Source organism: Petaurus breviceps, unplaced genomic scaffold (genome assembly GCF_028583685.1).
Source record: "Petaurus breviceps papuanus isolate PSGF00001 unplaced genomic scaffold, PetGlider_PUasm1.0 90294, whole genome shotgun sequence".
Classification (NCBI taxonomy): domain Eukaryota; kingdom Metazoa; phylum Chordata; class Mammalia; order Diprotodontia; family Petauridae; genus Petaurus; species Petaurus breviceps.
In genome coordinates, this window is record NW_027187208.1 from 317414 (window position 1) to 333826 (window position 16413).

Below are 16413 nucleotides of genomic sequence, written 5' to 3' on the forward strand. Positions count from 1 at the left end.
TGTTGTTACCATGTACAATGTTCTCCTGGTTCTGCTCAGTTCACTCAGCATTAGTTCATATAAGTCTTTTCAGATTTTTCTGAAATTCTCCTGATGGAATACTAATAAAGCTATCTACAACACCAATATTCTAACTTCCTTATGGGCCCTACTGAACAGCAGGAATGTCCTGATTTAATCACATAATCTGGCTTTAACCATACCACAAACCCCCAGACTCAATACACCTACTGGCCCTAGCTAGCCACTATCCCAGATGCAATGCACATATTTTAACAGGTGTATCCTTGTACTCAACCACAATCACATCATCCATTTTCCCCAAGACAGAGCCACAATACCTAACTATCCATCTTGACCAGACAGGACCACAATAGCTAGCTAATCAGAAAGTGGTACAATTAAGATATTTCACCACCAAACCATAGAAGGGACCCCTCCCCTATTACCTAGTCTCTTAACAAATGCCTTCTACTTTTTTAATATTCATGGTCTCTGCTGTGTAATCAGCATCATTACACTATAAAATTGCCTGCCTTACCTTACTAAATTTCTGGTTTCTCTTGGAACTTCGCCTGCTTCATGACAGGTGTCAATCAATAAATGCCTATACCTGGATTAGAGGTAGTCTGACTCTGAATTCTTTAAGATGGTTCTGCCACAACACATGAAATCACAACACACTTGCTCATCATTTCTTATGGAACAATAGTATTCCATTACATTCATATACTTATTCATGACTTGTTCAGTCATTCCCCAATTGATGAATACTGTACAGCCACAACCAGGTTCACAAAAAGATTTAGGAGTTACTACAATAAAAGAGCAGAATTCAAAGGAGCTGGTATTACAGCCAAGAATATCCTACCTAACAAAATTGAGTATAATCCTTCAAGGGAATAAAAGGTCAACATTCAATGAAATAGAGGAATTTCAAGCTTTCTAGATGAAAAAAAAATAGAACTAAATAGAATTTTTTATTTTCAAACAAAGACTCAAATGAAGCACTAAAATGTAAACATGGGCAGAAAATCACAAGGTGCTTAACAAGACTAAAATGTCTACATTTCCAAATGAGGTGAGACTTTAGAACTTTATCATTTTTCTGTCAGTTAGAAAGACTTTATGTAGGCAAAAGGCATGGGTATGAGCTCTTTGAGTTGGGATAATTTCCAGCTAAAAATGTAAGGATGAGGAATGAAGATGCACTATGTGGGGAAGGAAGAAGAGGAATGGGGAAATTTTTTCCACACATAAAAGGCACATACCAGGAAGAGTATTTACAATTGCGAGGAAAAAATGGGCAAGTGGGCAATGTTTGAACTTCACTCTCATCTGAATTAGTTCAAAGAGAGAACACATACTCAGTTACATATGAATGAATAGATATACACATACACTCAGTTGGGTTTAGAAATCTATCTGACTAAAAACAGGGTAGTAAAAGGTCATAAATCTAAGATAGAGTAGGGGAAGCAAGAAGAACAGTTTAAGGATTGCTGTTGTGTTTGTCCTTTGCTTTCTAAGAGGACCATGACATCAGGGAAATGATGCCATGACTTGCAGTTGACTTTGATTTGAGTAAGGGAGGATTGTGCAAGCTCACCAGCCTCACTTTCTCCTCCAGAGTCATCTGGATCCAGTAACCCAAAATTCATCAGGATGACTGGACATGACCGAGATGCAATGGGAGGAGACCCTGGCCCTTTTAGGCTAAGGCCTTTTCATGTTCTCACTTAGAGTGAGGTAATGCCCATTCAGTGAATAGGCCTCTTTAAGAAGTGAGTTAAGGGATGGCCCCTTTTAGTAGAAAAAAGAAAAAGAAAAATCTTGCTGGGAGGGGCAGACCCTCAGGCCTGCTGTTCCAAAGAGAAACAGTTACCACTGACATTCACTATAAGCCTGCAGGGCCCAAAGTACAGGCATGAAGTGGAGCTTGGGCAGGGACATTTTGTCGTCCAATCTATGAGCTTCAGAGTGAACTGAGAGGAAGGAAGGAAGGAATCTAGCCAATAAACCTCAGGTTAAGGAGATAGATTAAGGGAAGAAATAATCTGAAGCAAATAGAGTTTTGAGAAGAGACAGAATAAACAAGAAAGAGAGAGAGAGGAAGGGAGAGAGAGAGAGAGGGAAGGGGAGAGAGAGAGAGCACACATCCAAATTCTTTTTTTTGGGGGGGGGGGGAGAGAAATTAGGGTTAAGTGACTTGCCCAAGGTCACAGCTACTTTTTGTGTTAAGTGTCTGAGGCAGGATCCGAACCCAGGTCTGCGCCACTTAGCTGCCCCACATCCAAATTCTTTTTTTTAATTTTTCTTTTTTTTTTTAATGCTTTATTAACTTCTGATTTACATCATTCGTTTCCGCCAGATTTTGAGTTATAAATTTTTTTCCCTGTTTTTTCCCCTACCCACCGCCCCAAAATAGCAGTCCCACAGGATATTCCCTCCTCCAATATGCTCTCTCCCATATTTTCTCCCATACCCCTTTCTGCTTTTCCAGTGGATCTCTATGCCTCATGCCTGTATATCTTATTTCCAATTACATGTAAGATGGTATCAATAATAGTATATATATATATATATATATATATATATATATATATATATATATTTGAATATTTGATTTTAAAACTTTCAATTCCAGATTCATTCCCTTCCTTCCTTGTCACCCACCCTTACTGGGAAGATACGCAGTTCAGTATAGGTTGTATATGTGCGGCTAATGCAAAACAATAACATAGTAGATATATTGTAAAAGACTGACTATATTTCCCTCCCTCCTATCCCACCTCCCACTTGTTCTATTCTCTACTCTGATCCCGTCCCTTTCAAAAGTGGGTGCTTCCAACTTTGCTCCCCCCTAGCCTGCCCTCCCTTCTATCATCCCCCCTCTCATCCCCTTCCCCCCCTATTCTCCTGGAGGGTGAGATACCCTATTTAGTGTGTATTTCATTCCCTCCTCAAGACAAATTCAATGGGAATAAGGTTGACCCATTCCCTTTTGCCTTCCTATTCTTCCCCTCCACTGTAACCATTTTCCCTTGCCTCTTCTGTATGAGATAGCTTAGCCCAATCTGTCTCTCCCCATCTCCTCTCATTATATTCCTCTCACATCTTAATTTCACCTTTTAAGTATCATTCCCTCCTGTTAAATTGGTCCTGTGCCCTCTATCTATGTATACCTGTAAACATATATACACACATTCACATATGTATTCACATGCCCATATATCCTCATATGTAGACATATATACATATATAGACAAATATATATATATATATATTTCTAATCCCTTCAACTACTGAGAAAAGTTTCATAAGTTACAATTATTGTTTTACCAGGTAGTAATGTTAATAGTTCAACTTTGATAAGTTCCTTATGATTCATTTTCCCTGTTTGCCTTCTCATGCTTCTCTTGCTTCTTGTATCTGAATGTCAAATTTTCTATTCAACTCTGGTTTTTTCAGCAAGAATGTTTGAAAGTCCTCTTCCACTGAATGACCATATTTTCCCCTGAAACATGATATTCAGTTTTGCTGGATAGGTGATTGTTGATTTTAATCCGAGCTCCTTTGACCTCCGGAATATCACATTCCAAGCCCTTCTATCCCTCAGTGTAGAAGCTGCCAGATCCTGGGTTATCCTGATTGTGTTTCCACAATATTCAAATTGTTTCTTCCTGGCTGCTTGTAATATTCTCTCCTTCATCTGGGAATTCTGGAACCTGGATATAATATTCCTAGGAGTTTTCTTTTTGGGATCTTTTTCAGGAGGTGATCAGTGGATTCTTTCAACCTCTGATTTTGCCCACTGGTACTAAAACATCAGGGCAGTTTTCTTTGAGAACTTCCTGGAGGATGATTTCTAGGTTCTTACTTTGGTCATGGCTTTCAGGCAGTCCAATAATTTTTAGATTATCTCTCCTGGATAAATTTTCCAGGTCAGTGGTTTTTCCCATGAGATATTTCACATTGCCTTCTGTTCTTTCATTTGTTTGGATCTGTTTAACAGCATCTTAATTTCTCATAAAGTCATTAGCTTCCATTTGCTCCAATCTAATTCTGAAGCAATGATTCTCCTCAGTGAGTTTTTGAGATTCTTTTTCCATCTGGCAAATTCTACTTTTTATGGCATTCTTCTGCTGCTGATCTGGTGTCCCTCTGGCCTTCAGCTGGTCAGGCCCACCCTGGGGCTAAAGCCTGGGTGTGGGGCTGGGCTTGGCTCCCAGAGTGCTGTGCTGGATTCCTGCTGGCCTGCTGGGCTGTCCTCAGCAGGAGGCACAGGACCAATTTAATAGGAAGGGATGATACTTAAAAGGAGAAATTAAGAGGTGAGAGAGGAATATAATGAGAGGAGATGGGGAGAGACAGAAAGGGGGTAAACTTTCTCATAAATAGGAGCCAAGGGTAAAGGTTTACAATGGAGGGGAAGAATAGGAAGGCAAAAGGGAATGGGTCCACCTTATTCTCACTGAATTTGGCTTGGGGAGGGAATGAAATACACACTAAATAGGCTATCTCCCCCTACAGGAGAGTAGGGGGAAGGGGATGATAGGGGGGATGGTGGAAGGGAGTGCAGGGAGGGGGGGAGGAGGGGAGGGAAGTTGGAAGCACTCACTTTTGAAAATGGACAGGATTGGGTGGCTGGGTGGCGCAGTGAGTAAAGTGCCCTTGGAGTCAGGGAGGACCTGAGTTCTGTTCTGGCCTCAGACACTTAACACACAAAAAAACTGGAGGTGTAACCTTGGGCAAGTTACTTAATCCCAATTGCCCTCCAAAAGGCAAAAAAAAAAAAGAAGAAGAAAAAGGATGGGATCAAAGTAGAGAATAGAACAAGTGGGTGTTGGGATAGGAAGGAGGGAAATATAGTCAGTCTTTTACAATATATCTACTATGATAATGTTTTGCATTAGCTACACATGTACAATCTATACTGAACTGCTTATCTTCCCAGTAAAGGTGGGTGACAACAGAGGAAAGGAATGAATCTGGAATTCAAAGTTTTAAAATCAAACGTTTAAAATTATATATACTATTATTAATACCATCTTACATGTAATTGGGAAAGAAGATATACAGGCATTGGGGCATAGAGATCCACCATGTCCTACTGGAAAAGTCTAAGGGGGTATGGGAGAAGATATGGCAGAGAGCAGATTAGAGGAGGAGATAGCCTGTGGGACTGCTATTCTGGGGTGTTGGGTAGGGGAAAAACAGGTAGAAAATTTGCAACTCAAAATCAGGCAGAAATTAATGATGTAAATCAGAAGTTAATAAAGCATTTGAAAAATGAAAAAAAAAAAAGGGGGCAGAGCCAAGATGGCAGAGTAGAAGCACGACCTTCCCAAAGCCCCGGCTTCCACCCTCCCTAATCCATGTAAAAAGGGGACTCTAAACAAACTTTGGATCGGCAGAACCCACAAAATGACACAGAGAAGCCAGAGCTGCGGGAAGGTCGTGCTTCTATTCCGCCATCTTGGCTCCGCCCCCAGAACTCAAAGTTTTAAAAACAAATTTTAAAAAATTGTTTTTACATGCAACCAGGACATATACAAGTAATGGAGTATAGAAATCCATCTTGCCCCATGAGAAAATAAGGGGGTATGAGGGAGATATGAGACCGCAGATTGGGGGAAGGGGTATTCAGTATGCTTATCATCTTAGGGTGGGGGATAGCGGAGAGATGCGGAGAACATTTGTAACTCAAAATATTGTGGAAATGAATGTTGAAAACGGGAAGGAAGGAAGGAAGGAAGGAAGGAAGGAAGGAAGGAAGGAAGGAAAACAAAAAACAAATGAATGAATTAATGTGCATATCTTTTCACCTAGCAATACCTCTTCTGGGGCTGTATAACAAAGACATCATAAAAACAGGAAAAGGACCCACAAGTACAAAAATATTTATAGCAGCTCTCTTTGTGGTGGCCAAGAATTGGAAACTGAGGGGGTGCCCATCAACTGGGGAGTGGCTGCACAAGTTATGGTATATGAATGTAATGGAATAATATAGTGCTATAAGAAATAATAAACAGGCAGACTTCAGAAAAACCTGGAAATATTTATATGAACTGATGTTGAGTGAAGTGAGCAAAACCAGGAGAACATTGTGCACAGTTACATGCCCAGACTGGGATGACTGATTTTTATAGACTTAGTTCTTCTCAGCAGTGCAATGACCTAAAATATTTCCAAAGGACACATGATGGAAAATGCCATCCACATCCAGAGAAAGAACTATAATGTCTGAATGCACAGCGAAGCAGACTATTTTTTGTTTTGTTTTGTTTTTTCTTTCTCATGGTTTTTTTCTATTTGTTGTAATTCTTCTATACAACATGATTAATATGAAAAATATGTTTAATGAGAATATATATGTAAAATCCATATCAGATTACAGGCTACCTTGGGGAGGGAGGGGGGAAAATTTTAAAATTATGGAAATAAATGTTGAAAACTAAAAATAAATAAATTAAATTTTAAAAATTTTAAAAATTAAAAAAAGAAAAAGAACATAGCCTCATTGTTGTTTCACCAGATAGCGGTCCATGTGGCTGTAATATTAAAGGAGAAGATGACAGCTGGGATTCTGGTACTAGTACTGGTTTTTACATGAATGCCACTGAAGAAATCAACTATAGGATGTATTCTTATGTAATAGATGAGTTTCCCAAGTTGATAAATGCCAATTTTCCAACTGATCCAGAGAAGGTACCTATTTATGGCCATTCTATGGGAGGCCATGGAGCTCTGATTTGTGCTCTGAAGAATCCCAGAAAATACAAATCTGTGTCAGCATTCTCTCCAATCTGCAATCCAGTGCTCTGCCCTTGGGGGCAAAAGGCCTTCAGTGGATACTGAAGATCATATTAAAATAAGTGGGAGGTATATGATGCTATTTTTCTTGTGAAGTCTTATCCAGATTCTGAGCTGGATATATTAACCGATCACAGTAAAGATGACCAGTTCCTTAAAGATGGGCAATTACTTCCTGACAACTTATAAGTTGCCTGTGTGGGACAGAAAATTACTGTTTTTCAATTGCAAGAGGGATATGGTCTTAACTACTACTTCATTACAACTTTTGTTAATGATCACATCAGACATCATGCAAAATACTGCACATATAAGAAATCTCACAATCATAAAAGTTACCATGTAAATTGAACTTTTGAAAAGATAAGATTATGCACAAAAAATTACTGCCTGTAAACATTCACTTCTAATTTTTTAATCATAAAAGTTACCATGTAAACTGAACTTTTGAAAAGATGGGATTATACACAAAAAATTACTGTCTGTAAACATTCACTTCTAATTTTTTTTTCAAAGTCTTACCACCTTCTGAATAAATGTAAAAAATCAAGTAATCTGATTCCTTTTTGCTCACTATAGGTACCCTGATAGAAGACATGTCATAACCTATGGGCAGTTTGAAATACTTGTAAAATTAAGTTTAAAGGATCATAGAATATGTAAATTATTACAGTGGATTGTAAAGAATACAGTGATTCAGATGTATTTGAGGGCATAACAATAAGTTACTGGTCACTGGGTGTATCAGTTCTTAAAGAACCAAATTACAAAATTGTATCTACGTAACTGAATAGAAGAACTTAATGCATTGGGGGAAAAGAATATAAAGAAAATTAACAAAAAATGGTGTGAAGTATATATCAGTTTTGAAACTATATTTCCAAGTGGTAATCATTAAAACAATCTGGTATTGGCTAATAGAGTTGTTGATGAGTGGAATAGATTATGTATATAACAATGATTCAACCTTTAGGAGCAAGAACACCCTATTTGACAAAAACTGAGACTTCCAGGAGCCAAGATGGTAAAGAAAGTAGTAAGTAAGTCCTTTACAGACCTTGGAAAACCCAGAAAATACCATCCCAGGAAAAATCCTGAAACAGTGATGCCAGCAAAAAGATGGAGTGCAACAGTTTTTCAGCTTGTGAGACTAGGGGGATTAACAGGAAAGGTCCCTCTTGCTATGAGTGAAGGGGACCAAAATCAGAAGGGAGGTGTCCTGGAAAGCCAGCAGCAAGCCCCACCTCAACAAACCAGAAGGAGGTCCTGAGACCCAGGGTTTTGGTGCAGGCAAGTGCCAACAGCAGGACCCCTGCATGTCTTCACACAGCCAGGGGAAATCACAGACACCAGAGCAGAGAACGACCATTTGCACCTCAGGCAGAGGTCCACCAGAGACTGAGCCTACCCATGCTCTAGCACAGCCCCGGGGAGGAGGAGACCTCCAGTGACCAGTCCAGCCCACAGCCACAATTCACCCCATGAGCTTGAGTGTAACCCTGGGGAAACACAGTAAAACTCCACCTGGCCTTGGCACACACCAACTGCCATCACCAACTCCAGCTCAGCACCAGGTAAAGTATAGTTTATACAGCTTCCAGTTGCCAGAACCTGAGGCCCCAGCACACAAAGCCTATAATCAGGCCCCAGTACAAGAAGTGTGGATCAGTGCCCCCTATGCCCCAGAAACAGAAATCAACTTTAAAAGACAAAAACTGTTGGGGGAAAATAAAATACAATCTGCCAGAAACTAACCAGAGAACAATATTTCACACCACATACCAAGCTAAGGTACACATGGGTATGTGATTCAGCCATGAAGAGTTCTCTCATAAGCAAATTAATAGAGCAAAGGGGAAAAAAATCTGCAGACATATTTATGAAAAAGAGAAGATTTTATGCCCACATAAGATCAAAGAAACAGATGAAGACCCTTAGCCTTGAAATGTCTGAGTACTGAGGAAAGGATGTACTTATCCCATCTATTATATATGAAATCTCTGTCGTGACAGAAAGGATCTTATGAAAGCCTCTGTAAAATGCTTTGATGAAGCATAGATATTATCACAGATGTTAATAAGATGAAATTTATAAGAATAAGTATAAATTAATAAATTTATAAGAATAAAATAAATTTATAAGAATAAGTATAAATTACTATACTTGACTTCAAAAACTCACCTAATAAAACTGCAGGAAGGGTTGTTCCACACCATGAAAAAGACCTGGATCCTTTAGTGTATGCTGACTACTAACAAACAGTGAGATGTGACAATAAGAAAAGCTTGTGTGCCCTTTGCAATGTCTTACCAGAAGTAAGGCCAAGAAACAAAGAGTGTTTTGGTCCTGTATTGTCTGCCTTTTGGAACATTGTATCTGGGGTATCATGTTCAATTTGGGACTGCACGTCTATAGCATAAAGAGACGTTGATAAGATATAGGATGTCCAGGAGAAAGTCAGTACAATTTACTGTGGTAAAATGTTAGAGGAAATAGGATAGTTACCTTCAAATATTTGAAGGACTGTTCTGTGGAAAAGGGCTTCAACTTTTTTTCTTCTTGGCCCAAAGAAACAATACTAGGAAAGAAATTATAGGGAGAAAGTTTCTGGATCAACATAGGGAATATAGACCTAACACTTCTACCAAAAACTAGAAGGAATTGTTTCTGACATTGCTATTTCCTATTGAAGAAATTGAAGTAGAAGTTGAATGACTACTTAGTGAAGATATTATAGTTTTGATTCATAAACTGTGTAGGGGTTGGAATAGTTGGAAGGATCCCCTGGAATTCTAAACCTCTAAGATTATGTTACTTTTAATGTAATCTATGACCCAGAATGGAGACCTTAAGTTTATATCAGCTGGGTTCAAACCTGGGGCGGGGGTTTCTCCCTATTGACCCCAGTTAGGGTTTCCTTGGGAAAATTTGTATTTAGAGCATATCTATATTTCCATCACTAAAGGTAAAAGGTCCTCAGGTTTTATATGAGTATTAATTAATGAAAACAATATATCAAATGTAGGACAAACTTTATTTTGTACAATCAAATATATAAAATACACTGCTGAATATAAGTAGTTAAGACCATACTCCCTTACTCTACAAGGGACCCCAATCTCCCTGGGGACCTTTGTAGTCTTTCTGAATTATAACACTACCCTGGATAGAGCCACTCTCAAAGGAGAAAGACCTAGGAGATAATGGTTGACCCTTTTCCTCCAATAAGCTGCCTTCCCAGATACCTAACAGTCATGCAGACGTTAGAACTAATTTGATTTCCCTGAAAGCATGTTAAAGATTGATCCCTTTCTGATATATGTCATGAATATAGCTCACAGGACTAGTTGAAAACAAGGTTTTGGCTCTATAGAATCACAAAATTTGAGAAACAGAACAGAGCCATGGTCTAAGTAGTCCAGCACATACATGAAAGGAACTTCCATTATAATATACCCAACAATGGATCATTCAGTGTATGCTTGAAGACTACCAAAAAAGGAATACACACCTCTTCCAGGAAGCTCATGCTACCTTTGGAGAGCTATAATTGTCAGGAAGTTTTCTTAAGGGAGCCAAAACATCTGATCCAGAAATCAGGCTGGTCCTAGATAGGTTTGCTCTGGGTTTTCACCATGGCTAGTGCAAAGTAACTGGTCTTGGTTTTTTCCCTTGAGAAGTGGCCTTTATCAGAGCCTTTCTGATATCCTGTGATCCAGGGGAATAACCTGTTCGGGAATTATTACCAGAAGATGTTTGCTGCCTTTTATACATTTTTATACTTATTTAGATACTATACTATAGGACCTGGTTATCTTCAAGGCCTAATAGTTGACATTATTACTTTACTGAACAAAGAGTATTAAGAAAACCAAGTGACCTATAATTACCTTCCTTGTTTAACTTCTCTATAAAAACTGCTCATGGTATCAACAAACGGATTGCTTGACAATCATGCCTGGACCACATTTACACATCACACTTTCTCAGGCTAGTATGTCAGTTTAGAGCTGGCTTAAGAAACCACTCAAGATATCTCTACAGTTTTCTATGACATCAAGATTAAATTTAAGGGTAGAGTGAAGCTAAGATGCAGAGCAGAGGCAGCAACTCAGCCAAGTTCTTACAGCATTCTCTTCTAAACAAATTTAAAATAACTCCTCAACTCAAATTTTAAAGTTACAAAGCTAACAAGAGGTCAGAATGAGATATCTTAGCAAACTAGGACAACTTGGTAGGTCAGCAGGAGAAGTTTATAACACCAGGTAGAATCCTGTCCAGAGCACAAGTTTTGTTTGCAGTGGTAGCAACAGCAGCAGCAGCTTCAGGAGCTTTCAACCGAGAAAGAGTAAAGGGGTCAGATAACTTGTCCAAAAGATTTTAAAAAGGACTCTTTGCTGGCCCTGGGTACAGCTGGCACTGACTGGTAATTGTATTACCCATACACAATTCTGGGACACAGTTCCAGGGTAGAGAGGAGCTTGTGGTACCTGGTCTCAGACTCAAAGAAAAGAGGAGCACTAGCACTTGTGGCTGCAGAACATCAAGGGGCTTTTCATGGTTCCAAAGCCAAGCACTCACACTTGTGGCTCCAAAGGAGCAAGGACCCTTTCTGGATAAAGACCAGAGCACAGATCAGAAGGGCAATGAACACATCTCTCCCCAGACCACACTATCTTGGAAGCACCAAAAACTTGCAGAGCCCCCAGAACTAGTTCTAAAAATAGCAGCATGAAAAAGCTTGAAGCTTGGGACAGTGCCTTACCATGCTGTAATGGTAATGGGAATTTGAAGATCTTCCCTGTCCCCTAATAAGCTGAATGAAATCATATGGAGCCTGTGGTGGGAGGAGTTTGCTGAAGGGTGGAGCAGAGCCCACAGGAAGCTGGGAGTCAAAGCAGTTAGAGCTGGAGGGAGGAGAGGACACACCCAAGGAGACAGGTAGGCTTATGAATGTTTGTTTTCCCCCTGCTGTGACAGCTAGACTTCTGAGTGTTTGTTTGTTGGAAGGTTAAAGGATGGTGTGACTCCCTGCTGTGTTATGGTTTATTTACTTCTTTGTTGCTATGATGGATTCAGTTTACTGATGTTGGGATTTGGCTTTCTGGTGTCTAAATAAATGTATTTCCTTTTGTCTTCTATATGGAGAATCTGTTATATTTTGTGATGGAGAACTATGCCAGCACATTCATAGTTGCTGTCAGTGTTGTGAATATTGTGTTGGCTCTACACAAGCTCAGGTCAGTAGAGTCCAATTTTAACACAAAGACTAGAGTCAAGAAACAGACTGGAAAAATAATTAAAAAGCAACAACAACAAAAAAGAATTTAACCATAAAATCCTAGTAGGGTGGCAAGGAAAAACAAGACACAAACTTAGATGAAGATAGCAATGTGAAAAATAGTATAAGCAAAGCCTCAAATAAATATGCTAATTGGACACAAGACTGACAAGAATTCCTCAGAGAGTTAAAGAAAGAAATGAGCGGTAGAGAAAAAAATGGGAAAATAAATTACAATGATGTAAGAAAATCATGAAAAGAGAATTAACAACTTGGTAAAAGAGGAACAAAAAAAAATACTAAAGAAAATAACACCTTAAAAAACACAATTGGCCTAATGGTAAAGGAGGCACAAAAATTCACTAAGGAACTCCTTAAGATATATTTTTATATTTTAGACCAAATGGAAAACGGGGTACAAAAATTCACTAAAGAAAAGAAGTTCTTAAAAAAAATACAATTGACTTGTAGCACAGCAAGTAAGAGCACCGGCTCCAGTGTCAGGATGACCTGGAGATCGAACCCAGGCTCAGACACTTAGCACCCACCCAGAAACACCTGGCCGTATAACCTTGAGCAAGTTACTTAACCCCAATTGCTTAGGGGCAGCTCAGCGAGTAAGAGCACTGGCTCCAGTGATTGAATCCTGGGCTCAGACACTCAGCACCACATCCAGAAATAACTGGCCATGTAACCTTGAGCAAGTTACTTAACCCTGATTGCTAAAAAAAAAAAAAAAAATACAATTGACCAAATGGAAAAGGAGCCACAAAAGTTCACTGAAGAACATAATGGCTTAAAAATTAGAATTGGCTACAGGGAAGCTCATGACTCTATGGAACATCTAGAAACAATAAAAACAAAGGAAATGTGAAATAGAATGGAAAAGCAACTGACCTGGTAAACTGATTGAGTAGAAATAATTACTGGACTACCTGGAAGCCATGATCAAAAAAGGAACAAAGACATTATATTTCAAGGAATTATAGAGGAAAAACTGCCATGATATATTAGATTTAGAAGGTATAACAGCAATTAAAAGAATATACTGATCTGAAAGAGATCCCAAAAGGAAAACTCACAGGAATATTATAAAGAAATTCCAGAACTTCCAGGCCAAGGAGAAGATTCTGCAAGCAGACAGGGAAAAAAAAAAACATTAAAATGATATGGAGCCATACGCAGGATCATGAAAGACTTAGCAACTACCATTTTAAAGGATCAGAGGACTTAGAATATGACATTCCAGAAGGCAAAGGAGCTAGGATTACAACAAAAAAATAATCTGCCCAGCAAAATTGAGTATAATCTTTCAGAAGGAAAAAAAAAGGACACATTGAAATAGAGGACATTCAAGAATTCCTAATGAAAATACCAGAGATGAGTTAAAAAAATAGCATTCAAACACAAGATACAAAAGAAGCAGAAAAAGATAAACATTAAAAGGTAATCATAAGAGACTCAATAAAGTGAAACTGCTTTCACTCCTATACTGAAAAAAATATATACTTGTAACCTCAAAGAAATTTATCATTATTTGAGCATTTTAAAGGAGCATACATGAATAGAGGGCATGAATGCGAGTCACTATATTAGGATGATCTCACAAAAAAGAAAAAAACATAAGAGGGATGCACTGGGAGATAGGGAAAGGTAGAAATAGAATAGGGAAATTTTTCTCTAGTTAAAGTAATATGCAAGGAGGAGCTTTTATACTGGAATGTAAAATGGGAGCAATGGCAGGCAATGCTTGAATCTAACCCTTACTGGAATTGATTCAAAGAGGGAAGAATATATATGCACACTCAGTTGGGCATAGAAATCTATCTTACCCAATAGGGAAATAGGAGTAAAAGGGGATATGAGACATGAGGAGAAGGGAGGTTGATAAAAAGTAGGACAACATGCAATTTACAGAAGCAAATGTGTGTGTGTGTATACACAAATACAAATACAAACATATACATGTATATATAGACACATATGGACATATACGTCTATATGTGTGTGTGTATATATACACAAATACAAATACAAACATATACAAGTATATATAGACACATATGGACATATATGTCTATATGTGTGTGTATGTATATACACACAAATACAAATACAAACATATACATGTATATATAGACACATATGGACATATATGTCTATGTGTGTGTATGTATGTATATAGTAACCTCATATTTGACTAGTGTAAAGACAAGATTTTGGAATAAGAATTTTTCATTTGGTAAAAATCATTGGGAATAATGGAAAGCAGTATGGCAGAAATTGAGCATAGACCATTATCTTACACCATTTACCAAGATAATGTAAAAATAAATACATGATCTAGATATAAAGAGAGATATTACAAGAGAATTTAAAGAACATGAAACATAATACTTATCAGACATATATAGGTGAACAATTTTTGAATAAAGAGATAGAGAGCAGACTGAGGTGTGCAATGAATAATTTCAATTACATTAAATTAAAAGGGGGTTGTACAAACAAAACAAATATAGCCAAGATCAGAAGGAAAGAGGAAAATTGAAGGAAAAAACATATAGCCCTTCATAAATTGAAGTGAGCAGAACCAAGGCAACAACACAAAGTAACAGCAATTTTGTAAGAATAACCAACTATGAAAGAATTAGCTACTTTGATCAATACAATAGTCCATCACAACTCCAAGGGAATCATGTTATAAACTGCCATCCTCTCCCAAGAAGAGAGCTTGTGGACTCTTTGTACAGGTTATTTTTCAAAATACAGCTAATGGGGAGGAATGGGGAACATCTGTGCTGATCTGCCCCCCTTCCTCTCCTGTAATATGCTCCACTCCCATAACAACAAATATAAGTTATGGTTTGGAAATAAGAATTGCATGCCTATATACAAGCAAACTCCAAACACACAGAGATTTTTATTCCTTTTTTCAGAATCCCTCTCTTTCCCAGAAGGGGAAGAATAGGACACGGCATCAGAGGAAATAAATGAACCTGCTCTGAAAAGCCCAACCAAATAAGAAAGGACCAAAGATAACTTTCCTGGATGAAGGGGAACATGGCAAAGCCTTGATGAGCCACCCATAAGTGAATTTCCCATAGAAAGACTTCAAAGGTGTGGGTCCCAGTACAGGGGACAGAGGAAAATGGAAGAGAAAATGCACCCTTCTGAAGCATATGCTTGCCTAAAAGTCTTGAAGCCAAGATCCCTGAACCACCAGATCTCCCCAAACCTTCTGATCTCCCTCATTTCCTGATTTATCTAACTCCAGCAAAACTCTGTCTCTTTTTTCTGTCTTTCTCTCTGCCTTTTGCTAACTGCTCATCTTCATCTTTGTCTTCTTTCCTTGCTACATTTTTTGTATCTCTGCTAATGTTCTTTCTCTCTGTCTCTCATTCTCCCCTCCACCTCGTTCCACATCCCCCAGCACCCTTCCCCTGCCCCTGCCTTCTCCCTGCTCCATTGTTGTCTCTATTTCTATCTTTCTGTTTGCATAGCTGTCATTCCAGGATCATGAACAATGTGTCTCTCCACATCTATCTTCTTATCTCTTTTCCTCAATTTCTCCCTCAAGCATGGACTCTTTCACTATTGCCTGTGTCTCCCTAGCACACAGCACATGGCCTGGCACATAATAGGTACCTAATAAATGCTTAATGATCTGTGTCTCCTTTGGCCTCTTTCTGTTCCTTTGTCCCTTTTACTCTGAAACCTAACTCACTCTTAAGGCATCCTAAGTTCCTTTTCTTCTCTGAGACTTACCTTTCCCATTTTCACAGTGAACAGATTGACCTAGGTTGTCCCTAAGGTCCCTCCTATAAGTCCCTTTCACTCCTCCTCAGGCTCACTTGGTTTCAGCTTCATCTTCTGTTTCTCCTCTCCCTCAGTATGCCTGATATCCTACACTCCCCACCAACCTTGCTCTCCAGGCCACAGGTAGTCTGCTCTGCTTGTCAGATGCAGGGGCTTATCCAAGCCCCTCTGTCTTCAGAGATGCTGGCTGCAGCTAGTCTTCCACAGGACTGAAGTTTCATCTGCCTGGAGTCTAATAACTCCACACAACTGGGAAGACACTTTAAGGGTGAGGCAGGGTAGCCTGAAGAACAGAAAGTGAAAGCATTTTCACACAAACAGAAGTGACTATTAAAAGAGATCTACAGGAAAAGAAAAGCAAGGAGGAAAGTGGAACTTCTCCTACCACCACTGAAATTATAGCCTAAAGTGATATTTAGCCAGATTTAGGGACACTTAATAAAAATATTTTAAGAGATGAAAAAAGGGTAGTCCAGATTTAAACCAAGGGCATTAAGCTG

General features: G+C 38.8%; 1 protein-coding gene and 1 pseudogene across 1 annotated transcript in view; one reads left to right on the forward strand and one right to left on the reverse strand.

The window, feature by feature from the left end:
* The window catches only part of LOC138176908 (interferon-induced very large GTPase 1-like), a 29205-nt gene extending 13046 nt beyond the window's left edge, over positions 1–16159 (reverse strand). The window contains exon 1 of the mRNA XM_069107841.1: positions 16018–16159. The gene's annotated coding sequence lies outside the window, so the exon portion shown is untranslated. The remainder of the gene's footprint in view (positions 1–16017) is intronic.
* Positions 1144–7167, forward strand: LOC138176905 (S-formylglutathione hydrolase pseudogene; annotated as a pseudogene).
* Positions 16160–16413: the final 254 nt, after the last annotated feature.